This window comes from Erythrolamprus reginae, chromosome 1 (assembly GCF_031021105.1).
Source record: "Erythrolamprus reginae isolate rEryReg1 chromosome 1, rEryReg1.hap1, whole genome shotgun sequence".
NCBI lineage: Eukaryota > Metazoa > Chordata > Lepidosauria > Squamata > Dipsadidae > Erythrolamprus > Erythrolamprus reginae.
This window is the reverse complement of record NC_091950.1, coordinates 219,968,075-219,995,267: the sequence shown is the minus strand read 5'-3', so window position 1 is coordinate 219,995,267 and position 27,193 is coordinate 219,968,075. Positions and strand designations below refer to the sequence as shown.

The 27,193-nt window shown below is 37.4% G+C and overlaps 1 protein-coding gene across 5 annotated transcripts in view; it reads right to left on the bottom strand.

Annotated features, from left to right (window-relative positions):
• The window catches only part of LOC139156524 (histone deacetylase 4), an 815,291-nt gene that overhangs the window by 758,067 nt on the left and 30,031 nt on the right, over nt 1-27,193 (bottom strand). The window lies entirely within an intron of this gene.

The window sequence follows — 27,193 nt, the reverse complement described above, 5'->3', positions numbered from 1 at the left end:
GATCTTGACAGGTTCATCCGGTTTGGGAAAAGATAGAAGCTCTTCATAGGAAGAGGAAAGTTTGTACAACTTTCTGTCCTTGGTGGAGGGATTAAGGCCAGAGGCTGGGAAATCCCACTGTTTGAGTAAAGCATCTTTAAACAATTTAGGCATAGGAATTACCTCGTTATCCTCCTGTTCCTCTGTGAAGTAAGGTAAATTCTCCTCCGGGGGATCAGTGGAAGTGGAGGCTTGTTTCTCCTGGGCCGCTAATCCCGTAGAAATTCTAGCTTTGAGGAGGAGAGATTTGAATAATTGAGAAGGAAAAATAGTAATTGGAGAAGGAACCTTTATTTGGGATTCCTCATCATCTGAGAGGCCTTGAAAGGGATCCTCATCATCCTCCATATCCTCATATTCGTCCTGAGAGGAATCTGAATCATCCTGAATAGGAGCTCTAACCGCTGGGGAAGAACCCAAGGGGCGGGAGGGACGAGGAGGAGGAGGAGGTAAGGGAAGCTCATTGATGGTAGAGAGTTTGGCATCAATGGCCTTGGACAACACAGCAAAAATAGATTGGAACTCAGGAGGTAAAGTAGAAATATCAGCAGGAATGGCAGAAGAATCCCTAAAGGCCTGGGAGGATCCTGGCTGGGGGGAATCTTCAATAATATCTGGTTCCTCTGGACCTATGCCCCATAGGTTAGGTTGGGGTCTGTCTAGGTTAGGCTCATCCAGAGATAACACAGGGACCCCAGAAGGAGGTAGACTAGAAGCCTCTGGGGGGTCTTGACTACTGAGTACTTGGGCCTGTACTTTCAAACGTTTTGCTGATTTGTCATGGATTCTTTGTAGGGCTAGGTCCCTTCTCTTCTCGGCCCTGGTGACCTTGGTCGAGGGGCGGGCCCCTGGAGAAGAGGAGGAAGAGGCCTGGGGGATACTAGTAATCTCATCGCCTGTAGGCCTGGCCTCTCTGGGACCTTTAGTTGTGCCTCTCTTGGGAAAAGTAGCCATAGTCTGACAATTAACAGAAGACAAGGCTGAGCCAATAACTGAATAATTAAGGAGAAGAATTTCAAGGACTTCCCAAGAGGAATGGATCCTGCTTCGAGGCCTCGAAGCTGCTGAGACTTGAGGGCAATCTGGGCAAACCCAGAGTTCGTGTCCCCAAATCCAGCGGGGCCAGCCTCCCTAAACTTTATAATTAAGTAAACCAAGGCACTCTGGTTGGAGGCTTAGCCGGTGGAGAATTAAGCCTGGGCGTCCCAAGGCCCGCTCCGGGATCCACGCGGTGGACTGAGGCCTACGCGGCTGGCAGGAGGCCAACACGAGAGGCCTAAATTTAAAAAGGGCGCGAAGGCCTTCGCGCCGAAAAATCGCTCCGTAATATTTCTTAAAGGGGAAGCGATCGACTAAGTCCAGGAGACTAGCAAGACGTCTCACTCCGTAGGAGGTATTTCTTAAGCCCTTTAATAATATACAATAATGAATCAATAAATCAATAAATCAATACTTGCACCAAGACCTCCAGGCCAAAGGATTAGAGGAATCCACAGGCGGCAGCGGGGATCGTACACGGCAAAACCGCCGGGGGAAAACGAAACCGCAACTTCTCCAAAGGAAAAAAGCCGAGCCACAAACGGCTGGCGCTATAGTGCAAGTAAATAATAATGGTAAAACAATTCTTACTACTTTTGAAGGAAAAGATCGAAGGGAAGGTGTTAGAATGTTGAACGAGCTATCACAATACAACCGCAGGATATGCGAACTGAGCGAATTCTGGGGAAGGGGCGGATCCGGCAAGCTTTTTTAACACTAGGCTCAGTTCCACCGGATTGGACATGAGCAACCCATGTGACTGCTGGACCCGCTCCTTCAGTACGGAGAATTAAATTTACATACCTTCAAGATAGTAAAGGTAGGGGAGGTCTGGGGCTCCCAGACCTAAAATTATACTATAACGCTGCGAGCTTAAGAGTATCAAATACACAGATATTTTATATCCAAATGGAGATCTAAAAACTAGCCAAGAATTGGAATCGTTAAACTATAAGATGGATTGGTGGACATACGCTCAAATAAAATCTAGATATAAGAAAGACAGACAAACACCAGGCATTGAAACCTCTACCAAAACACCAGATAAGATCTTAACAGGGCATGAGAACAAACAAATAGCTAGAATCTATCAAATACTTCTTGAACAGGATAGAATAAAGAGGTAAATAAAAAAATCTATGATGGCATGGGAAAAAAATATACAATGTGAAATACATATAGCAGAATGGGAAAGAACATGGAATACAATATCAAAAATAACCTTTTCAGCAGCATATAAAGAAAACTACTATAAACTCTTTTATAGATGGTACACTCCACCTGCAAGGTTAGCAAAGATCTATCCAACATTACAAGATACATGCTGGAAATGTAAAAAAGAAAAAGGCACCTTTTTTCACATGTGGTCGTCATGCCCCAAAATACAAAAAATTTGGAAGACAATTCATAGGTGGCTTATAGAAATTACCAAAGAAGAAATAGAACACACCCCAGAAGGTATGCTACTAGGAATTTGGAAGAGACACTATTCTAAACAAACACTGCTTCTTATAATGCATATAAATACAGCAACAAGAATAGCGATAGCGCAAATGTGGAAAAATGAATAGACTCCAACAGAAAATTTAATAATAGACAAAATTTATACATGTGTAGAAATGGATGAAATTACAAATTCAATTAAGGGAAACAAAATTAACGAATTGAAAAGAACATGGTACAAATGGCATGAATGAATTCAGAAGAGAATATAAAAATAATACAATACAAAGTAACAGTACAATCTGAAGAAATAACAGATACCTTGTAAATGTCTTTATTTAACATTTAGAAAATGTAATATATTATGTAAAGAAACAAATAATGGTATAATGTACACTACTGTATGCAATATGTAAAAAGATCAATGAAATACACAAAAGGTAACAAAGATAGATCTTTCAATTTTACAAAGATCTATAAAATTGAACAAAATGTGAGATAAATATTTGTGAAAATCAATAAAGAAATTTATATTTTAAAAAAAGAATCTGTACAGTGTCTCTAAATATGTGACTAAAGCTTAATTTTTGTCCGCAAGGTCTTGCTCTGTTAATCCTTCACGATGAATTTTCCTCATCATGGATTAAGGCCATCGAGTTCAATCTTCACAAATTAGAGGCTTCTCCCCGGCATCAATACTCAAGATGAACTATGATCTAGCAAGACAAACCTTGCGACAAAGGGTGGAGGACATCGAGAGGCAGGAGGACTTAAATAAAGCTCTGCTGTTTCTGGCCCCAGATTCCACTAGATATGTTGTGGCTCCTGCCAGATATCTTAGACAGCTGGAATCAACAAACCACTGAAAAGCATTTACTCTTATATGGTGCCATGTGCTTCCATCCGCCGTTTTGTACAGCAAGTACAAAAGAATACCATTCACTGAAAGATTTTGCCCTTGTGGCTCAGGAGAGGTGGACACATGCTCCCGAGATGCTCCTTTTATACAGACATTAGGAAAAAACATATTTTGCCACTAATTGCAAGGTATCGTGGCCACTCAGACACTACCTATCTCCAGTGGCTGCTTAAAGATGAACAGGCCATAATTACAGCACAGGTGGCCAGATTCTGCGCAGCAGCAGTGGGCATTCGCCACAAATGTGTGCCTTCAGCATAGTGAGATATGTACATCTTTTGTATATTTACAATGGGTCAAATTTGGTTGGTCAGCCAAAGGTCATGAATTTTGTAAGTCATTTGTCTCCAGATGTCCAAGAACCTCAACACCTAGCACATCTTTGTTGACTTGGGTGACAAACAACTTTGGATGGTCAATGAACTACTTGTAAGTCAAGGACTACATTTATCACCCAAGAATCTGCTACTAGGATCTAAGAGATACTAAAATGTTTAGATTCTAAGAATCGGAAACAGTTCTTGGATTTCTTTTCTTTTCTTTCTTTTTAAAATTATTATTATATTGATGATCTTTGACTGTAATAAAGGTAAATTTCTTTATTTAATTAAAAAATTACAAAAAGAAAATGCAGATATAATTTGTTTACAGGAAACTCATATCAAAAAAACTGAACATAGAATATTAGACTATCCTAAACTTGGTAAACTTTTTACAACTTCAGCGGGAACAAAAAAGAGAGGAATTGCAGTATATATAAAGGAATGGTTAAATCCCAGACAAATAAATTCTGATCAGAATGGTAGAAACATAGAAACATAGAAGACTGACGGCAGAAAAAGACCCCATGGTCCATCTAGTCTGCCCTTTTACTATTTCCTGTATTTTATCTTACAATGGATATATGTTTATCCCAGGCATGTTTAAATTCGGTTACTGTGGATTTACCAACCACGTCTGCTGGAAGTTTGTTCCAAGGATCTACTACTCTTTCAGTAAAATAATACTTTCTCATGTTGCCTTTGATCTTTCCCCCAACTAACTTCAGATTGTGTCCCCTTGTTCTTGTGTTCACTTTCCTGTTAAAAACACTTCCCTCCTGAACCCTATTTAACCCTTTAACATATTTAAATGTTTCGATCATGTCCCCCCTTTTCCTTCTGTCTTCCAGACTATACAGATTGAGTTCATTAAGTCTTTCCTGATACGTTTTATACTTCAGACCTTCCACCATTCTTGTAGCCCGTCTTTGGACCCGTTCAATTTTGTCAATATCTTTTTGTAGGTGAGGTCTCCAGAACTGAACACAGTACTCCAAATGTGGTCTCACCAGCGCTCTATATAAGGGGATCACAATCTCCCTCTTCCTGCTTGTTATACCTCTAGCTATGCAGCCAAGCATCCTACTTGCCTTTCCTACTGCCCGACCACACTGCTCACCCATTTTGAGACTGTCAGAAATCACTACCCCTAAATCCTTCTCTTCTGAAGTTTTTGCTAACACAGAACTGCCAATGCAATACTCAGATTTAGGATTCCTTTTCCCCAAGTGCATTATTTTACATTTGGAAACATTAAACTGCAGTTTCCATTGCTTTGACCATTTATCTAGTAACGCTAAATCATTTACCATATTACAGACCCCTCCAGGAATATCAACTCTATTGCACACTTTAGAGTCATCGGCAAATAGGCAAACCTTCCCTACCAAACCTTCCCCTATGTCACTCACAAACATATTAAAAAGAATAGGACCCAGAACAGACCCTTGTGGCACACCGCTTGTAACCTGTCTCTGCTCAGAATACTCGCCATTAACAATAACTCTCTGATGTCTATGCTTCAGCCAGCTTGAAATCCACTGAACTATCCAGGGATTAAGTCCAATCTTCACTAATTTTTCTATCAGCTCTTTATGTGGAACCGTATCAAAGGCTTTGCTGAAGTCCAGATAGGCAATATCCACGGCACCACCTTGATCCAACACCTTTGTGACATAGTCAAAGAACTCAATGAGATTAGTCTGACACGATTTGCCTTCAGTAAAGCCATGCTGATTTGGGTCCAATAAGTTATTGTTTTTTAGATGCTGATTTATCCTCTTTTTGAGTAGAGTCTCCATCATTTTAACTACAACTGATGTCAAGCTAACTGGCCTGTAGTTTCCAGCTTCTTCTCTACTGCCCTTCTTGTGGATAGGCACAACACTGGCCATTCTCCAATCCTCAGGAACATCTCCTGTTAACAGGGATTGGTTAAACAAATCAGTCAGGGGATTTTAAATATAGAATTTTCAATAGATTATAAGAAAATAATCTTAGTTGTACTATATGCGCCGAATATAAATCAAAGAGAATTCTATAAAAAGCTTTTTGAACAAATTAATAAAATACAAGATCAAAATGTATGTTTGATTGGCAACTTTAATGCGATTGTTGACCCAAATATTGGTTATAAAATAGGCATTGATTGCTTACCTGAACGCCTCTTCTCGTACGCTGAGCGGGTACAGCAGTCAAGTGGGTTGCTCGCTGTCCAATCCGCATAGGACCGAGCCTAGTCTTTTAAAAGATTGCTGGATCTGCCCCTTCCCCAGAATTCGCGAATCCGTAGACTTGGGCTCAAAGTGGAGGCTCATATAATGCTCTACTCTCTTGATAGTAAGAAAACAGGTTAAAGGTATAACCATAGTTAGAAGAAAAAATAGGGAGAGAAGTGACTGCTGTACCCGCTCAGCGTACGAGAAGAGGCTTTCAGGTAAGCAATCAACACCTATTCTCCGTACTGAAAGAGCGGGTCCAGCAGTCACGTGGGACATACCCAATAATGAGTCCCTAGGGAGGGATTAGTTGGCTTTCGTGAGAGATAAGGGATTGGAGGACTCTTCTGCCAAAGGCAGCATCCGCTGAAGCGTAAGAGTCAATTTTGTAGTGCCTTATAAAGGAATTTGGAGAGGCCCAAGTGGCTGCTTTGCAGACTTCTTCCAAGGGAGCTTGGGTTGCTCATGCGGCTGATGTGGCTGCACTTCTTGTGAAATGTGCTGTGATACCTCTAGGCACGCTGAGAGAAGCTGACTCATATGCCTTTGAGGTTGTCCCTTGGATCCAACGGCCTAAAACAGTTGATGATGCCCTGGATACCAGGGATCTGGGATGGTAGGCTACAAATAAACTTCAGACCTCCGAATGGGTCTCGTTCATTGGATATAGATTCGTAGAGCTCTGGTGAGGTCTAGGGTGTGCCATCTGACCGCAAGGTGGTGGTTTTGGTTGAAACAAAAGGAAGGCAAGATAATATCCTGGGATCTATGGAACATGCAACTGACCTTGGGTAGAAAGGTGGGGTCCAAACACAGGACTACTTTGTCCAGATGGAACTGGCATAGATCCTGCCTGATTGAAAGAGCTGCCAATTCTGAGATGCGTCGGGCAGATGTTATCACCACCAGGAATACTACCTTGTAAGATAGGTACCTGAAGGATGCTGATCTTAGGGGTTCGTATGGTGCCTGAGTAAGGGGATGGAGAACCCGCAGTAAGTCCCAGGACAGATATCTGTGGACCTGGGAAGGTCTGAGTTTCGAAATCCCTCTAAGATCCTGTTGGTAGAGACTCTTCTGGATTTGAGGATTACTCCTATAGTGTCCGGATCATAACCTCGAAGGTCTAGGTCGCACCGGATAATAGCCAAGCGGTGAGGTGGAACCACTCTTGGTCTGGATGGTGAGAGGCCCCCTGCTGCAACATATCCTCCGAAACGGGGAGTCGTCAGGGGTTCTGGACAGACAGACGTTGTAGGTCTGCGAAACAGGGCCGGCGAGGCCAGTGAGGGGCTATCAGAATCACCTGGGCCTTCTCAAGGATGATCTTGTGGATCACATCTGGGAGAATTGGTATTGGAGGGGAGGCGTAAAGCAGCCCTCAAGGCCAAGGAGATCTGAGTGCATTTGTTGCCCCCGCTCCTGGGGATGGGAATCTGGAATAGAATCGAGGGAGTCGGGTGTTGGTCATGGTCGCAAATAGGTCTAGCGATGGGTGACCAAATCTGAGGCAAATCTGTTGGAATAGGGCCGGATGGAGGCTCTACTCTCCTGGATCCAGAGTTGACCGGTAGAGCCAGTCTGCCTGTACATTGAGAACTCCTGAGATGTGGTCGGCCCATAAGGACTGAAGATGTCTCTCTGCCCAGAGACCCAGTTTCAGGCCTTGGACCTGGTGCCCCCTTGTCTGCAGATATGGCTCTTTGCGGTTATATTGTCCGTGAGAATCAGAATTGATTGATGATGTGTGGTTTGAATTGTTTGAGTGCTAACGACACTGCTCTCAATTCCAGCCAATTGATGGGTCTGGATGACTCCTCCGCTGAACACATGCCTTGGGCTATTAAACCCTGAGCGTGTCAGGCTGGCATCCGTGGTGATGGTGAATTGATCTGGACTCCTGAAGGGAGTCCAGGGCGGAGGAAGTCCACCACGTAAGGGACTTCCTTACGTGATCGGAACGGTGATGAGGCGTGCCGAGTTGCTGTTCCCCGATCTCTGGAATGGTAACAGAAGCCATTGGAGATCCCTGGCATGGAGGCGAGCCCATGGGATAATACCAATGCAGGACACCATCTTTCCCAGTAGAGAAGAAAGGGTGACGATGGAAGTCCTTCTTTGAGACCTTATCTGGGTGATAAGCTCCCTGATACTGATCTTTCTCTCAGTAGAAAGAAAAACCTGGGAGAGATCAGAATCTATAACCCTCCCTGATACATTTAATAATCTAACAGACGAATTAGATCTATTAGATATATAGTGAAGCCGACACCCAAAAACAAAACAATTTACATTCCACTCAATCCCACATAATTCTTTCTCAAGGATCGATATGGTATGGATTGACAAAGGACTAAGCCACAAAGTAAAAACTGTAGAAATAGAACCAAATCACTGGGCAGACCACAATCCACTCCATATAACCTTCCTTGGAGAAAATAAAAACCTCAGAAGATGGACCTTCAATACTAAATTACTTACAGATTAAAATTATATTGATCTGATTAAAAAAGAGACAGAATTTTTTCTAACAGAAAATAAAAAACAACCTACAAGGAGGCAAATAATTTGGGATACCCTTAAGACATACATCAGAGGAATAACAATTTCATACACTGCAAATAAACTTAAAGAAGAAAGAAAAAAATATAAGTATAACTTAAATAAAATTAGAAAATTAGAAACTGTATTACAACAGGATCCCCAAAATAAAAAAAAAATATATTCCCTGAACATAAAAATTAAACATAAAAAATTAAACATAAAATTAACCTGATCCACCAAGAGGAACATGCCAGAAAGATAAACAAGCCAGAGAAACTTATTTTGAATTGGCCAACAAACCAAGCCGATGGCTAGCCCAAAAAATAAAAAAAAGCAGAAGTGAAAAAATAGTTTATCAGTTGCAGATGAGCAGGGTATATTACAACATATAGAAGAAGGGAAGAAAAAGATAATATTTGATTACTACAAGGGATTATATACACAGGAACAGATTGACATAACGAACATTACGAGTTACTTGTCAGAAAATAATTCTCTCCTAATCAGTGATCAGGATAGAACAATAATAAACAGTGAAATAACAACCCAGGAGGTACAACAAGCTTTAAATATTCAAAAGAATAATAAATCACCAGGTCTAGATGGCTTTCTGGACGAATTTTACAAAAAGCTAAGTCATATTTTCGAACCCGTACTATTAGAATTGTATAATGAAACATTCCAACAAGCAGACATACCTGACACTTGGAGGGAATCTTACATAACAATTATCCCGAAGAATGAAACAGAAAGAAATAAAATTCAAAATTATAGGCCTATATCATTATTAAATGTGGATTACAAAATTCTAATGACAATTATGGCAGATAGATTAAAGAAAATTTTAAATAAAATTATTAACCAAGATCAAAACGGGTTTTTTCCATACCATCAAATCAAAAATTGTACCATATTGTAGATATTTTAGAATATTGTGATGTACACTCAGGTAAAAAAGTAGTATTGGCTTTCCTAGAGGCACAATTTGGCAATATCTCTTACAATTAATTAAAAAATTAGACTTTGGGAACAACTTTATAAAGATTATGCAAAACATATATTCACAACAAACCGCTAGAGTGATGGTTAACAATGACTTTACAGAAAAAATTAACATAAACAAAGGGGTCCACCAAGGGTGCCCATTATCTCCTCTATAACAGCGCAAGAAATATTCTTAAACAGGATTAGAGGTAACAATGAGATACAGGGCATCAGAATTAAAGACCAGGAATACAAGATCCAGGCATATGCCGACGACATGGCATTCTTTTTCGAAGACCCATCGGAATCCGGATTGAAATTACTTAGGGATATAGAAAAATTTGGGGAGTTTTCGGGTTAAAAATTAATAAACAAAAGACCAAAATCATGACTATAAACATGACTCAAAAAGAGAATATAGAATTGGAGAAAATCTTAAATTTGCAGGTAACAAAAAGCATTAAATATTTGGGCTTAAATTTAACAAATAAAGTTTCATTGATTAAAAAAGACAACTATGATAAATTACTAGTAGAGACAAAGAAAACTTTAGAAAAAGGGGGAAATCTTCAATTATCTTTTTTAGGAAGAATTGCGGCAATTAAAATGAATATTCTCCCGAAGTATTTATATCTATTCCAAATAGCTCCCATTTATTTAGACACAAAATTTTTCAGAGAACTTAATAAAAATTATTTTAAAATTGGCAAAAAACCAAATAATATAAAATATATTCAAGACAATAAAAAAAGAGGCGGACTAGGGCTCCCAGATTTTAAATATTATTATGTATTAATAATGAATATTATTATTCTATAATTTGGATAAAAGATTGGATTCAATTAGCCAATAAAAAATATTAACATTAGAAGGTCATGACCTGCAAATAGGGTGGCATGCCCATTTGTGGAAAAACGATAATAAAATATCAACCACTTTTAAGAAAATCCCTATTAAGATCATGGTATGAGATTAAAAAGAAATATTATATAAAAATTCTCCTTTGGCTTTCAACAATGGAGGCCATTATATATCCTAATTTAATCGACCCGACAAAATCTGCAACATATAAAGACATTTTACACCCAGATGGACGAATAAAATCTAGAGAAGAATTGGAAATTCAATACATTAAAATGGATTGGTGGACATACAACCAAATTAAATCCAGATATACGAAAGATACAAATGGAATAGGTATAGAAAAATCCCTCAACACACTAGACAAAATTCCTTTTGATAAAAAAATATAACAAAAATATACAATTATCTTTTGGAAAATGATAATCCGGAAGAAATAGTAAAAGAACCAATGTTAACATGGGCGAAAAACATAGGTCGAAACATCTATTTAACAGAATGGGAGAAAACCTGGAACATTACCAGCAAAATTACTCTATCTGTGACCTACAAGGAAAACTTCTAAAAAAAATTCTATAGATGGTACAGTGATACCTCGTATTATGAACTTAATTGGTTCCAGGACGAGGTTTGTAAGGTGAAAAGTTTGTAAGATGAAACAATGTTTACCATAGGAATCAATGGAAAAGCGATTAATGCGTGCAAGCCCAAAACTCACCCCTTTTGCCAGCCGAAGCACTCGTTTTTGTGCTGCTGGGACTCCTCTGAGGCTCCCGTCCATGGGAAACCCCACCTCTGGACTTCTGTGTTTTTGTGATGCTGCAGGGGAATCCCAGCAGGGGAATTCCAGCAGTGCAAAAACGGGTGCTTCGCTGGCAACGGAAGTCCAGACGTGGGATTTCCCAGCGAGGGGAGCCTCAGCAAAATTGCAGCATCGCAAAAACACGGAAGTCCTTGAAACCCCACCTCCGGACTTCCATGTTTTTGTGATGCTGCGATTTCGCTGAGGCTCCCCTCACTGGGAAACCCCACCTCCAAACTTCTGTTGCCAGCGAAACGCCCGTTTTTGCGCTGCTGGGATTCTTCTGCAGCATCACAAAAACACAGAAGTCCAGAGGTGGAGGGGAGCCTCAGGGGAATCCTAGCAGTGCAAAAACAGGCGCTTAGCTGGCAACAGAAGTCCAGAGGGCGGGGCATTCCAGTGGCGGCGGCTTGGGTTTGTAAGGTGAAAATAGTTTTGAAGAAGAGGCAAAAAAATCTTAAACCCCGGGTTTGTATCTCAAAAAGTTTGTATGACGAGGGGTTTGTAAGACGAGGTATCACTGTACTTGCCTCCCTCAAGATTTGCCAAAATGTTTCCAAAATATGCCCCAACATGCTGGATTGCTATGTTTGCAAAGAATGTATCTTGTAGATGTTTTTCATCAAAATACTTATCTTTATATTCAAGCTTTAGTGAAACTCTGCAGCTCAAATAACTTACTAAAATTGGCTAGGATTTTCTTAAAAACTTTTTCTTTACAGTGTTCCCTCGATTTTCGCGGGTTCGAACTTCGCGAATAGCCTATACCACGGTTTTTCAAAAAATATTAATTAAAAAATACTTTGTGGTTTTTTTCCTATACCACTGTTTTTCCCACCCAATGACATCATATGTCATCACCAAACTAATATTTTTTGCAAATAAATAACAAAAAAAATGATTATTGTTAATAAATAATTATGTTTATAAATATCAGGATCACTAAGTGTCTTATTCAATGGTGAGTACCAGTAATAATGGTGAGTAAATGGTTGTTAAGGGAATGAGAAATGGTAATTTAGGGGTTTAAAGTGTTAAGGGAAGGCTTGTGATACTGTCTATAGCCAAAAATGGTGTATTTACTTCCGCATCCCTACTTTGCAGAAATTCGACTTTCGTGGGCGGTCTCGGAATGCATCCCCAGCGGAAATCGAGGGAACACTGTATTTCTAAATCTAAATCTGACTTTGAATTTCAAACAATCTTGTCTACTTTAAAATAACCTTGGAAGATTTTGTAGGAGAAACTACTTTTCATCTTCTCAAAAATTCTCTAATTTTAAATATTTTTACAGCTTTACAATTGATTAATTTACAATAATGTATAACTTACTATTACAAAGGAATTGGTTATAACCAATTTCTTTAACTTTTTGTAAAAAAAGGGTAGTTTAAAAAAACATATCAAATAAGAATTAAAACAAAAACTGGCTATTTCTTTTTAAATTTAAATGTTAATGAAAAGAAAACCTAGGGAGAGACACATCAGTCTTTTGATGTCTCTGGGGGTTGCCACAAAGAGAGAGAGAGAAAAGCTTTTCAAATATCTGAGGATAAAACAAGAACAATGGATGGCTACTAATGGAAGAGAGAAGCAACCTAGAATCAAGAAATTTTTCCAACAGTTAGAGCAATTAATCAATGAAAGAGTTTGTTCCCAGAAATTGTAAATGCTCCAACAATGGAAGTTTTTTAAGAAGTTGGATGATTATTTTTGTAAAATAATGTAGGCTTTTTACCTAAGAAACATGGTTGAGCTAGATGACCTTAAGGTTTCCTTCCAAGCTCTTTTTGTAATGTTAAGTAAGTTCCTCACCTAAAGAAGAGTCATTCTGAAATGCAATTAAGTCAAGCAATGAAGTTCCTAAAGGCAACATTCTTCAAAATTAGAAATGTAAGCATAGCAATGTGAATGCAAAAGGAAATCTGCTTTGCATTCATTTAGCCATTGAAGCAATGTAATTACATAAATGAAAGGGATTGCTGATTTTTTCAACCATAGCTGGAGCTACTATTGCTGTAAAAGCAATCAGACTTTAAAGCTTGCTTCACACAAACATAAACAAAAAGGAGGAAATGCCCTCAGGCAAGCAAGCATGGTTAAATAAAGTTTTATTCACTCTTAATCAAATTAACATTTCTTTTCTAAAATTTAACTGCCTATGAGCATAATCTTAGGCACCAAGAACTATTACTTATACCATTAGTTTATTATCAAGCTCTATTGGGTAAAAACATGGTCAGCACCTATATCATTAATAACCTGGGAAAGGTTTTTTGTAGTTTTGCTTAATTCCTTCAGGTCTGTCTGGATTCCAGTTCACTGTGAGAAGACATATAAGATGGCATCGCATCAAAGAAGGCTGCAAAACTTGATTCTGAACTTCTCCCTGAATCTTCAAAATACTCAGGACAGGAATTGACCTCCTTGGAAAAATCCACCAAAATGACTTGGGGGAAAGTGCTATCTAATCAATCCAAACAGTTACTGGAGGAACAACATTTGGAAAAAAAACTCTGAAGAAATTTTTATAAGCTGTTTGTTTATATGCTAATTTTTCACTATTATGTTTTGTATCTTAATTTTCATGTATATTTTGTCTAGTTATTGGTATCTTTGAACAAGGACTGTGAAGTACAAACACCTTTATCACAAATGTTAAAAATGTATCTATGATGTTAAACTACAGAGGTGGACAGAAAAACGGAAACACCTTGAAAAACCATCAAAATATCTTTTAATATGGTGTTGGTCCACCTTTTGCGGCAAATACAGCATCAATTCTCCGAGGTATTGATTCATACAAATTGTGAATTGTTTCCAAAGGAATTTTAGCCCATTCTTCAGTTAAAGCATCCTCCAGTTCTTTTAGAGATGATGGTGATGGAAATCGACTTCTTACTTGAATCTCTAAAATCAACTAAATGCTCAATAATGTTGAGGTCTGGTGATTGTGGTGGCCAGATGAGATGCTGAACTTCATTAGAATGTTCCTCGTGCCATTCTTTAACATGTCTTGCTCTATGGATTGGTGCATTATCCTCTTGAAAGATGGCATCCCCCTCTGGAAACAGTTCTTTGGTCAGCCAAAATTCCTAAACAGCAATGGCTGTTAATTCTTCCATGAAGGGAAATCATTGGCCGGTCGGACTTCCAAGAAATAGCACCCCAGATCATCACTGAACCCCCGCAATGTTTGACGGTTAGGAGAAGGCAGTCTGGATGAACTGATTCTTTTGACTGTCTCCAGACGTAAACACGGCCGGAGGTCGGAAAAAGGGTAAACGATGATTCATCAGGGAAAATCACATTTAGCAACTGTTCGAGGGACCATTTCTGGTGGTTTCTACACCACTCTAAATGCTTTGAAACATTTGTCTTTGAGAGCAGGTTTTCTGCTCTGGGAATGTGTTGAAGTTCAAAAATTTTGGAAGGAAGTACAGAATGAAATAAATAATATGCTAAACATTAATTGGATAATTACAAAAGAATTAGCAATACTAGTTAAATATGGGGAAATACGAGAATTTAAAGAAATCAAAACAGCAGCTTTGGAAAGCGCTCAAGCAGTAGTTGTATTAGGGTGGAAAGATAGCAATAAATGGACAATCCAGAATTGGTACTGGTACATGGTGGACCACATCCATTTCGAAATTATGGAAATAGGATTAAATAACTTTGATGAAAATAAATTGGAGAAGCTGATGGCACGATGGAATAGGGTGAAAAATTGTATCTTAAGTAGAATTTATGACAATGTGAAAAATAAATTCCAATCACTTTTTGTATGTAAAGAAATGTAAACCGGAGCTAAGGAAGAAATTGAAACCTACTGTAAATAATATAACCCCCTAAATGGTGGTGGGGTTTTTATGGGCGATGGGCACATTTTCTTTTATGTATTTTTCGTTTGTTGTTAATTTAGTAAATAAACCAATTAAAAAATAACAATTTAAAAAAGAGAGCAGGTTTTCTAATTGCAGCTCTTCCATGAAATCCAGATTTGTGAAGCTCCCTTCAAAAGTTTTTGTGGAAACTGGGTTCTGTACATGTCTATTGAACTCTGCAGTGATTTTAGAAGCTGCGGTCTTGCGATCCGCTCTAACAATTCGCTTTAGAGTCCAACGGTGTCTCTCAAACAACTTCGACTTTCGACCAGACCTGTGCTTGGCTGAGGACGTTTTCCCTTCTCTTTCAAAAGCAGTAATTACTTTTGAGACATTATCTCTTGAAACACCAAACATTTGGGCACTTTCTATTATACTAGCGCCTGCCATTTGAGCACCAACAATTTGGCCTCTTTGAAAGTCTAAGAGGTCTGCCATTTCTAGGAGGTTATAACCAATTTCCTTAAATTTCTGTAAAAAAAAGGTAGTTTAAAAAAACATATCAAATAAGAATTAAAACAAAAAACATTAAAATATGTCAAGTTTTGATTGATTTGAACATGTTCAAACATTATGATGCCAAAGTCAAGTCTTTCCATTTTTTGTCCACACCCTGTATATTGAATTTTGGATTTATATGCATATCCCGACACACATTCTATCTCTATTGTATTATCTTTACGCTTACCAACCACATCACTAAAAACAACACCTTTTAAAATATACTTTGTATGAATTTTTACATAACCTTTCTAGCTACATGTGGAATTGTCAAATTACTGATTGTCCAGTGATTTTTGGATGTCCCAAAAGATTGACCCTAAACCCCTTTCATTTATGTAATTACATTGCTTCAATGGCTAAATGAATGCAAAGCAGATTTCCTTTTGCATTCACATTGCTATGTTTACATTTCTAATTTTGAAACAAACTCAACTCATACTATGGAATTAATGGAACAAATGTTGTCTAATAAGCTGATAACTTCTAATCCTATGCCTTCTCCCTAGGAATGGTTCTAGACTTTTTGTGATCAAACAATTTGTTTTGATAAATTTCATTGTTATTGTTCTTTTAATCTGCTGCTGTTGTTTTGTTCATTGCCTACCAAAATTTGGCTTCCATATTTCAGCTCTATTAGTGTCCAACTCAATAAAAACAAACAATAAAAAGGAGGAGATGTGGAGACAGAAAGGGAGAGAGAAAGAGAAATAGAAAGGGAGGGAGAGAGAAAGAGTGAGAGGGAAGGAGGGAGAAAGAGAAAGGGAGGAAGGAAGAGAGAAAGAAAAGGAGATGAAGGAAGGGATAGAAAGAGTAAGGAGGGAGAGAGAGAAAGACAAACAGAGGGAGAAAGAGAGAAAAGAGAGGGAGAGAAAGAAATAGAAAGGGAGGAAGGAAGAGAGAGAAAGAGAGGGAAGGAAGGAGGGAGAGAGAAAGAAAAAGGGAGGAAGGAAGAGAGAGGGGTAGAAAAATAAAGAAAAAAGATAAATGGAAAGGGAGGGAGGGAGAAAAAGAGGAAGGAGAGAAAGAGAAAGGGAGGAAGAGAGAAAGAGAGTGAGAGGGAGGGAAGGAGGGAGAGAAAGAGAGAGGGAGGAAGGGAGAGGAAAAAAAGAGGAAGGAAAAGAGGGACATGGAGAGAGAGAGAGGAAGGAAGGAAGAGAAAGAAAGAGGGAGGGACAAAGAAAGAAATAGAAAAGGAGGGAGGAAGAGAGAGAGAAAGAGAGAAAGAGATTTTATTTTTGCTCCATATAGACAAAATCTTTAATCAATAACACCCCCCTGCCCCCGTCAATGGTGTCCCTCTTTACCAATGTTAAAATCTGGTCACTTTAATCTAGAAGTGTATAGTTTTGATTTCTTTACTTGGCTGCACTAAAGGTATGCTAAAACTTAAAATCTCTTCTGCTTGGTGAGGTAATGTAAAACAGCAAATGTTGCCATGGCAACTGTGATACAGCACTGACCTGAAATAACTTGAAGCCTGTATATAAACAACCAAGCTTATGTAATGTTTTAAAACATTAGGCTCAGGAGCAGTAACTAATCTTTGATCTTGGAATTCCCAGTGCAGGTTGCCACTGTTCCCATATTGCGCTGAGTTTACTAAAACTTAGATCTGTGTAATTAATAGAAAGGATGAAACATGATATTCATTGATACACAGCAAATTATGAAGATTGCAATTGTAGGCCGACTTTTCTTTGAGCTTCACTGAACCAAAGAGCTTGACCTTTATTTTCATGACAATGTAAATCAGTAAAGAAATATAATAAGGGATATAGTAGATCTAACAAATACAGGACTGGTGAATATGATGTACAAAGTATAACAATAGGTCTTCTTATTAGCCTCCAAGAACAATCACTTAAAGCAGCACAGAATTTCTTCTAGTACACTTATATACTGAATAGATAAGAAAGTGGATCATGTAAGAGATACTTAAGTTCATTGTTCTGAAAATCAATATTTAAAAATGCAACAGATATTGGCAAGATTTTACTTTGGTTCTTCTAACAGCTTAGCTCAGTGGGATTTCTGTCCACAAATGCCATTTCAGAGCCGCTATTTTAGCAAATTTAATTTAGAAAGCAGAAATCATTCTATTGGATGAACTGAAAAATACCACAATTTGTTTTCCCAAAAATGAAACCAAAGTTAAAAGGGAATCACTATATTATGGTCCCCCTTCCTAACACCCAGGCCAATCCAGAAGAGTACTGTTATCAATAGTATCAAAAGCTGTTAAGTTATCATGGAGGTGAGGACAAATACATTACCCATGGGAGCAATTCTATTAAGACTCAAGTCATTGCTTGATGACAGTGATTAAATAGGTACACCACAAAGTACTTACCCACAGGACTACTCAAATCACACTAGAAATTATCACACTCCGACAAAGGCATGCTTATTTCCATAACCGACAAAAAACACAAGATCACCACACCCGACGAAGCGTAGGATTTTTACCACCACGTGATTAAAATTGTTGAAGAGCAATATCCTACCGACCAAGACTAAGGAAAAACCTATCCTTGAAGAACTCAGTTCGGAGGACTACTTATCTGACAAAGACATAAGGCAGGCTGATAAAAGACAAGAATATGAGAGAGACGGGCCAACAACGAGAGCACAAGCAGAGGCGAGAAGGGACAAAAGATAAGATACAAAAAACAAACCTAAGACATCAAGAAACAACCTTATTTTCCGTAAACATCAATGGTCTTAATGCTCCTACCAAAAGGAAAAAAAATATTTCATAAATTACTCAAACAAAAAGCCAACATAATATGTCTTCAAGAAACTCACATTCGAACCCAGGATGTCCATACATATCTTGTCCCGGGCTTGGAGAAGTCTTTTCATCTTTAGCCAGTGTTAAAAAAAAGAGGAATTACCATCTACATCAACCCTGAATTTACTCCCCGTTTAATCTATGCTGACAATAATGTCCAAATACTAATTGTGCAAATTTCCATGGAAGCAAGAAAAATAAATGTAATAGCAATCCACTTTTTTCACAAATCTTCATAAAAAAATATCCAAACTAAACTTAGAAAATATAATAATAATAGGCGATTTCAAAGCAATATAATAAAACAATGGACTACAAGGGCTCAAATAAAACTAAACTTAAGAAACATCTCCCAGTAACTTTTGAACAATTAGCTACCGAATTTGCCCTACAAGGCATATGGCGCTACTACAATCCTGAATCTTGAGAATGTACTTATTTTTCCTACCCACACAAATCCTGGTCCCATATTGATATGGACTGGGCCACACCTGACCTTATCAATGAAACCACAGAAATACAAATCTTACCAAACACATGGGCAGACCATAACCCAATATTACTGAAATGGAGAAAATTGACTGATGTCCACTCTCAAAGATGGACTATGAATCAAACTATACTAAATGAAAAAGAATTTCAGAAAATACTTAAAAAGGAATTATATCATTTTCTCCAAATCAATAATAATGACAACACATCAATTCAAAATTTATGGGACACAACAAAGGCCTACATGAAAGGAATTTATGTCGTCTATACAATCCAAAAGAAACAACAGGCTCGAACACAATTAAATACATTAAATTCAAAACTTAAAGAACTTGAGAAAATACTACAAATTAAACCTAACAACACAGAGATCTTAGTCGAAATAAACATAATAAAACACAAAATAAACTTAATGACACAAGAGGAATTAGCCCAAAAAATAAGACGCTTGAAACAAAAACAGTTTGAATCCGCCAACAAACCTGGAAGATGGCTTTCCTACCAATTAGCCCAAACAAAAAATTGACAAAAATATTGATGCACTCCACGATGAATTTGGAACATTAAAGACCAACCACAATAACAAAAAACAAATAATTGAGATGGGTTTTGAGGAGTTTACGAAAGGCAAGGAGGGTGGGGGTAGTCCTAATCTCCGGGGGGAGCTGATTCCAGAGGGTAGGAACCACCACAGAGAAGGCTCTTCCCCTGGGTCCCGCCAGACGGCATTGTTTAGTCGATGGGACCTGGAGAAGACCAATTCTGTGGGACCTAACTGGTCACTGGGATTCATGCGGCAAAGGCGGTCTCGCAGATAACCTGGTCCAGTGCCATGAAGGGCTTTATAGGTCATAACAGATGTTACAGATGTTACAGAAAAAAATGATTTTACGGTGGCCTCAGCAAATCCCCATATCTTCCAGCCACACTTTAGGGATGGAGGCGGAGATGGAGACTGGGGCGGAGGCAGCATTCGGGGCTAGACCACCTCTGTAGATCATAGCAGATAGATTTAAAAGAATCCTTAACAATATGATACATCAAGATCAGAATGAATTTTTGCCAGCAAGAAACATAGGGATGAATACTCGAATGATCTTAGATGCATTAGAGTACTACGACATGAATACAGATAAGCCAGTAGCTTTCACCTTTGTTGATCTTCATAAAGCTTTTGACAGTATATACTGGCAATTTTTCATCACTCAGTTTGAATATATGCAATTTGGCAAGAATTTTGTACAATTAATTAGAGCTATATACTCCACTCAAACTGCCAAGGTACTAGTCAATAGTGATATGACAAATAAAATAAACATATGGAGAGGTGTAAGACAAGGATGCCCTTTAGCCCCACTAATTTTTATAACCGCATTAGAAATTTTACTGAATAATGTAAGAGCCAACAAGGGAATTCAAGGCATGAAAATTAAAAAAGAACACTTTAAAGTCCAAGCCTTCGCTGATGACATGGTCTATATAACGCAAGAAAAAACAAAGATAATAATGAAAAACATGACTCCAAACCAAATAAACAAACTTGAAGAAGTAACTAAACTTAAAACTACAAAGAAAATAAAATATTTAGGACTATGGATCACTGCCAAATGTAGTACAATCAAAAAAGACAATTATGATAAACTTGCCAACGATGTTGATAAAGAACTTACTAAATGGTCTAAACTCGCACTTTCATTAATGGGGAAAATAGCAGCAATTAAAACAAACATACTACCATGCTTCATGTATCTGTTTCAAGCTGCTCCAATTAAACTAAATAAATATTTTTTTGACAACCTTCATAAGAAATTCCAAAAATTTATTTCGGCCAAGAAAAAAGCAAGAATAAAAATCAAATCACTACAAGATCATCGCACAAGAGGTGGATTTGGCCTTCCAAACTTGGAACAGTAATTTTCAACTTAGCGAAGGAATGGATACAACTTACCAACCAACGTTTATTAACATTGAAAGGGTACGACCTCTTGTTTGGATCGCATGCTTTTCTATTAACAGAGGTGCGTGAAACACCAAAATATTTCAAGCATCATTATATCCGGCGGGCACTACTTGATACTTGGCAAAATATAAGAACCATTATCCCTCGATTCCTAAATGGATATCCCCTATTGAACTCACTACATACCCAAATGTTCTACTGCTTAGCAAACCAATAACATATGAGTACTTATTAGATAGAAATAACGAACTAATTCCAAAACAAAAATTACTTGAAAGCAGAATCATGTTGGATTGGTACCAATATACACAAATTCAATAAGTATATAAAAAACATAGAAATAAATTTGGATTTCAAAACAATAATACACTAGATAAGATTTTATTCGGTCCTACAAAAAAAGCAATATCTATAATTTTCAATTATTTATTACAACAAGACAATATAGAGGAAACAGTTAAGACCTCAATGATAGCATGGGGTAAAATTTTGGCTATACAATATATTTAAACGAATGGGAGAAAATTTGGACAGTAAATTATAAATATACAATGGCAATTACACAGAAAGAAAATCAATATAAAATGTTCTACAGATGGCACTTGCCACTGGCCAGAATTGCGAAAATATACCCAAATGCCTGCCTATTATGTTGGAAATGTATGCAAAAAACAGGGACCTATTACCACCTCTGGTGGACCTGCAAAATTGCCCAGAACTATTGGAAAAATGTTAAAAACATCCTAGACCAGGTTAAATATACAGTTAAAACCGGAATTATTTCTATTAGGAATCTCCCGACAAAATCTTCACAAAAATGACTTCTATATTATATTGCAATGGCCTCAAGGATAATCTATGCGCAACACTGGAAACAAAAAGGAACTCCAACTATACTAAACTTATTGATTAAAACCATGGAATACGCTGAAATGGCCAAATTAACTTTGGAGTTACAAGATAAAGATGACATAGACTTCTACCAAGCCTGGGACAAATGGTATAAATGGCTAAATCAAAAGAAAATACTTACCAATACCATAAAACATTTCAACAAAAAAAATTCATCAAAAGACAAAAGATAAATAAGTACAAAAACTGTTACAAATAATTTATAAATTCTACATACAACGTTCAATGACTAGAAGAAGCAACCCTCAATACAAAACACAAACAAAACCTATAAGATGGGAAATAATATTCGAATTACATCACTGAAACAGACGTCATAAATATTCATGATCCTAGTCAATGGCTAGATGGACTCTATTACCCCAACCTTCCCCCCTCTTTTCTTCTTATCCCTTCTCTCTTCGTTATCTTCTTCCGTTCTTCCCTCTTTTTTTCTTCTATCTTTTCTATCGTTTCCTTCCTTTCATGCTCTCCCTTTTTCTTCTTTTTTTTCTTTCACTTTCTTCTTTATTGTCAATAATAGTAATACAACTATATATTTTATATGTTTTATATATTCCTTGCTTCCACTCTTTCTGCCATCTACTCCATACTTTAAATGCTACTTTCCTGGGTCCTATAGTTTTCTTACTTATTTCATTTAAATTTGAATCATGTATACCTTCTTTTCCTAGTCCCTTGTTCACCTCATTTTCTAATTTCACCTATTTCTCCTCTATTTGGTCCAATTCTAGTAATTGTTTTATTTGAAAGGCTTCATAATAATATTGTACATTTGGTAGACCCCATCCAAATTGGCTCTTATTTATATATATTGTCTTCAATGTTACCCTTACTCTTTTCCCTCCAAAGATCCATTCTCTCAATTCTCTATCCCATCCCTTTAATTATTCTGTGTGGATCTCCACTGGCAGCGCTTGTATTAAGTACATTAATTTTGGTAGGATCAACATCTTAGCTGCTTATGTTTGTTTTGTTATTGATAGATATTTCCCTTTCCATTCCTTAATTTGTCTTCTTATTCTCCTCCATGTCTTATCATAATTCCATTTTAAGCCACTCTTCTTTCTTAGTTATTTGAATACCTAAATATTTTATTCTCCTTTTTGCTAATTGTATCCCTCCTTCCTCTGCTATTCTTTTCTGTTCTGTCAAACTCATGTTCATTAACATTATCTCTGATTTATTCAAATTTATTTCCATTCCTGAAACTGTCTCAAAATCTTTCAAAATTATTTTAAGTTCATATAATGTATCCAGCAGATTATCTGTGACCAGTAAGATATCGTCTGCATACAAATTATTTTTAGTTCTTCATTTCCTATTTTATAACCCTAATTCCTAATTCTATCTGCTAGACTTTCAATACCAATTAGAAATATCCCTAGCGAAAGAGGACTACCTTGATGAGTACCCCTTTGTAGCTCTACTCTTTTCGATAACCTATTATTAACTCTAATTCTTGCCCTTGCACCTGTGTACAGCCTTTGAATTGTTTCTATATATGATTTATTAATACCATATTTTTCCATTACAGTATATAGATATTTATGATCTATTGAATCAAAGGCTTTATATACATCCAATTTAATTATACCCCACTTTTTCTGTTCCTTTCTACCCATTATATTTAATATATTTCTAATTGGGTGTGTATAATCTGTCTCCCCTTTATGAAACCATACTGGTCCCTATCAATTATTTTAGGTAAGATTTCATCTAACGTCTTTGCTAAAATTTTTGTAAAAATTTTGTAATCTTGATTAAATAATGAGATTGGTCTATATGAACTAACTTCTGTAGGGTCCTTATTTGGTTTTAAAATTGTTATAATTTCCACTTCCTCCCATGACTCTGGTATCAAACCTCCCTTCAGTATGTTATTAAACAATCTATACATATGTGATACTAATATCTATTTCAGTTCTTTATAGTAGTCTGCTGTTAGTCCATCTGTACCTGGTGATTTTTTACATTTTAATCCTTGTATTACTTCCATTATTTCCTTCTCTGATATTTCGTCTCCCATCTTATTTGACTCATTCTTATTTAATTGCATGGAACTCTGTTCTTCCCATTCCTGAACTCTTCTTTTCTTATATAAATCTTGATAAAATTCTACAAAAACCTCAGAGATTTTCTGTATTATATTCTATCTGCCCTCTTTTATTTTTAATTTCACCAACTCCATATTTCCCCCGTATTTTTTTAGATAATTAGCTAGTTTTTTCATTGTATTTATATTAATTCTTTGAAAATCCCTTTTCACTAATATTTCTCTTTTCCATAATTCTAGATCCTCTATTTGGTTCAGTTCCTGTTTGGATTGCTCCAACTTTTGCTTTATTTCTATTCTATAATTTTCCTGTAGCTCTCTCTGGCATTCCTCTATTTCTTTAATCTTTTTATCCTTCATTTCTTTTCTTTTCCTATTATAAATAATTTCTTGAGAAATTATTATAGTTATAGTTAATTAGATTTGTATGCCGCCCCTCTCTGAAGACTCGGGGCGACTCACAACATAATAGTAATACAATACATTACAAATCTAATAGTAAAAGTTAAATCAGTTTAAAAATATTAATACATATTAAAATCCCTAACTATATACAACCATACACATTCAACCTAATCCATCGTACAGAGAGGCCGAAAACATAAAAAGGGGTGATAATTATCTCCACGCCTGGCGACAAAGGTGGGTCTTCAGCATTTTATGGAAAGCGAGGAGGGTGGGGGCTATTCGAATCTCTGGAGGGAGTTGATTCCAGAGGGCCGGGGCCACCGCAGAGAAGGCTCTTCCCCTGGGTCCTGCTAGCCGATATTGTTTGGTCGACGGGACCCAGAGAAGGCCAACTCTGTGGGACCTAACCGGTCGCTGGGATTCGTGCAGCAGAAGGCAGTCTCAGAGATATTCTGGTCCGATGCCATGTAGAGCTTTATAGGTCATAACCAACACTTTGAATTGTGACCGGAAACTGATCGGTTTTAAATTGTATTTTAAAATTGGATTTGTACACTGTTTATGCTGTTGTGAGTCGTCCCGAGTCCTCGGAGAGGGGCGGCATACAAATCTAATAAATTTTTATTATTATTATTAAATAGTGTGGGCTCAAAGGACTGGCTTAGCCACATCCCAAACAATCTTTATTTGTTTATTTATTTATTAAATTTGTATGCCGCCCCTCTCCGCAGACTCGGGACGGCTCACAACAGTAACAGAAAACAATATACAGTATAATACAATTGCATCCTCCGCTAAGTTATCCTTAAAATAATTATCCATTACCTTTAGCAATTCCTCCCTTTCTTTTCACCCTTAAATAAATCATTCTTATATGTCCATTTATATTCCCTATCCATTTTACCTAATCCCATCTCTACAACTACCATGGCATGATCTGAAACCCATATCCCTCCAGTTTTAACTTTCCTTATATTCCAATTATTTATATTTTTAAATAATACATAATCTATATAAGTATATTTCACATGCCTAAGAGAGTAGTATGTTGGTTGCTGATTTTCTTTTACCCTATCATAAATATTGATTAATCCATATCTTTGTAATTCCTTTGACTGCCCTCTCAAGTTCATATCTCCAACAATGATTAATTCCCCCTGGTATTGTTCCTCTATTTTCCCAAACGTTGCCCTTAGGAATGTTTTATTTTTATTTTTATTGGGGCGATAGAGATTTACTAAGGATATTATTCTCCCTTGAACTTTTATTATTATTAGTATGTATCTGCCTTCCATATCTGTTATTGTATTTATTACCTGTGGATTAAGATCGTCATGCAATAGGATGGCCACCCCCCTGCTGCTTGTTCTTGCTCTGGTCTCAAATATCGAAGACCATTTGTTGACTTCTATCAATGACCTCTTGTCCCTTTGCGGTTTATGCATTTCTTGAAGGCATACAATATTCAACTTTTCTTTGTTCATAACATTTTGCAGTCTATACCTTTTTCTGTTAGTAGATAGGCCATTCACATTAATACTAGCAATTTTTAAAGCTGTCATATTACTTTATATCTTGTCCCTCACTCTTCCCTGCCTGGGCTTTTATTTAATATATTATACATTCCCTCACCCTTCTCCCTCTTCTCCTCCAACAGCTGTATTAGACCTTTGTCTCCCTGCATACGGAGATCCCTTGAAATCCTGCATTTCTCTCCGTTGTAGAACTTTCCTTTTTATGTATCACATATATATTCCCCCCTCCTCCCCCTTACTCCATCACTTTACTAAAGACATTTTAAACAGAAGGTCTCGCTGGCTGATCATCTTCTTCCTCCTCATCTTCTTCCTTTTTTTCTTCTTCCGATTCCTCACTAGAACTTAATTCCTCCTCCACTGACTTTGGAGACTGTCTGTGCTTTGCTTTGCTTTTCTCCTAACATTGTGTCTGCAACATTTCCACTGTTTTTCCTATTGTTTTTCCTGTTGTAACACACCCAAGTCTCTCCAACATATCCTCCGACTCTTTTACGTTAGTAGCTATATATCTTCTCCCATCTTTGAATGCAATCAAGCGTAGTGGAATTCCCCAGCTGACTCTCTGCCCGTTGCAAAATAACACATCAGCAAACTTTTGCAACCCTCTTTTTTTCTGCAATGTACCTTGGCAAGGGTCAAGCCGGGCCTTTATTCTAACTCCTACCCACTCAGGTGTCTTTTCCTTCAAGGCTTTAAATATCATATCCATTTAAATATCATATCCATATTCTCTCTCCATTGAAAAAGCAATAACAATGTCACTTGGGGGTTGTTTTCCACAGGGTCTCGTACGTACTGCATGATGCATTCTTTCAACATCAGTCTTTTCTATTTCCAACCCGTTTTCCAAGCCATTCCAGCAAAGCTTTAGTTTCTACATTCACTTTCTTTGGGACTCCAGACAGTCTTAAATTCCGGCATCTTAAACAGTCAGCCAATTGATTCATTTCCTCCTGCATTCTTTCAATCCTCTCAGTGTTTTTATCTGCTGCTGGTTGCAGCCTGTTTGACCATCTTTTTAACTGTCTTTAATTCTGTTTGGATAACCTCCAACTTAGCTGTTACATCATCAAGCTTCTTATTGATATTTTGTTCAAGCCTGCTAAATGATTCTTAGAAGGCTGCCATAATCTCTTGCTTTTTCAGAGCCATTTTAAAATGTTTCTTCCTCTCCTCCTTCCCCTCCGAATTTTGCCCTTTTTTTCAGTTCTTACCGGCCACTCCGCTCACCACCACCTCTGCAGATCTGTAAAACCTCGTTTCACTTTCCAATACTTTTAAGGGTCTTCTGACACTCTGAAGTCTTTTTAGAACTTTTTCTGTTTACGTAGGGAGGTAGGGTTCAGAGAGGCGTCTACTCCTGTTGACGCATGTGCAGAACTCCCTTTATAGAATAATTTGATCCTCTCTCCTTTGTGGCAGCCCCGCAAATACTGGAATATTTTCTTTAGACTAGACCAGTGATGGTGAATCTTT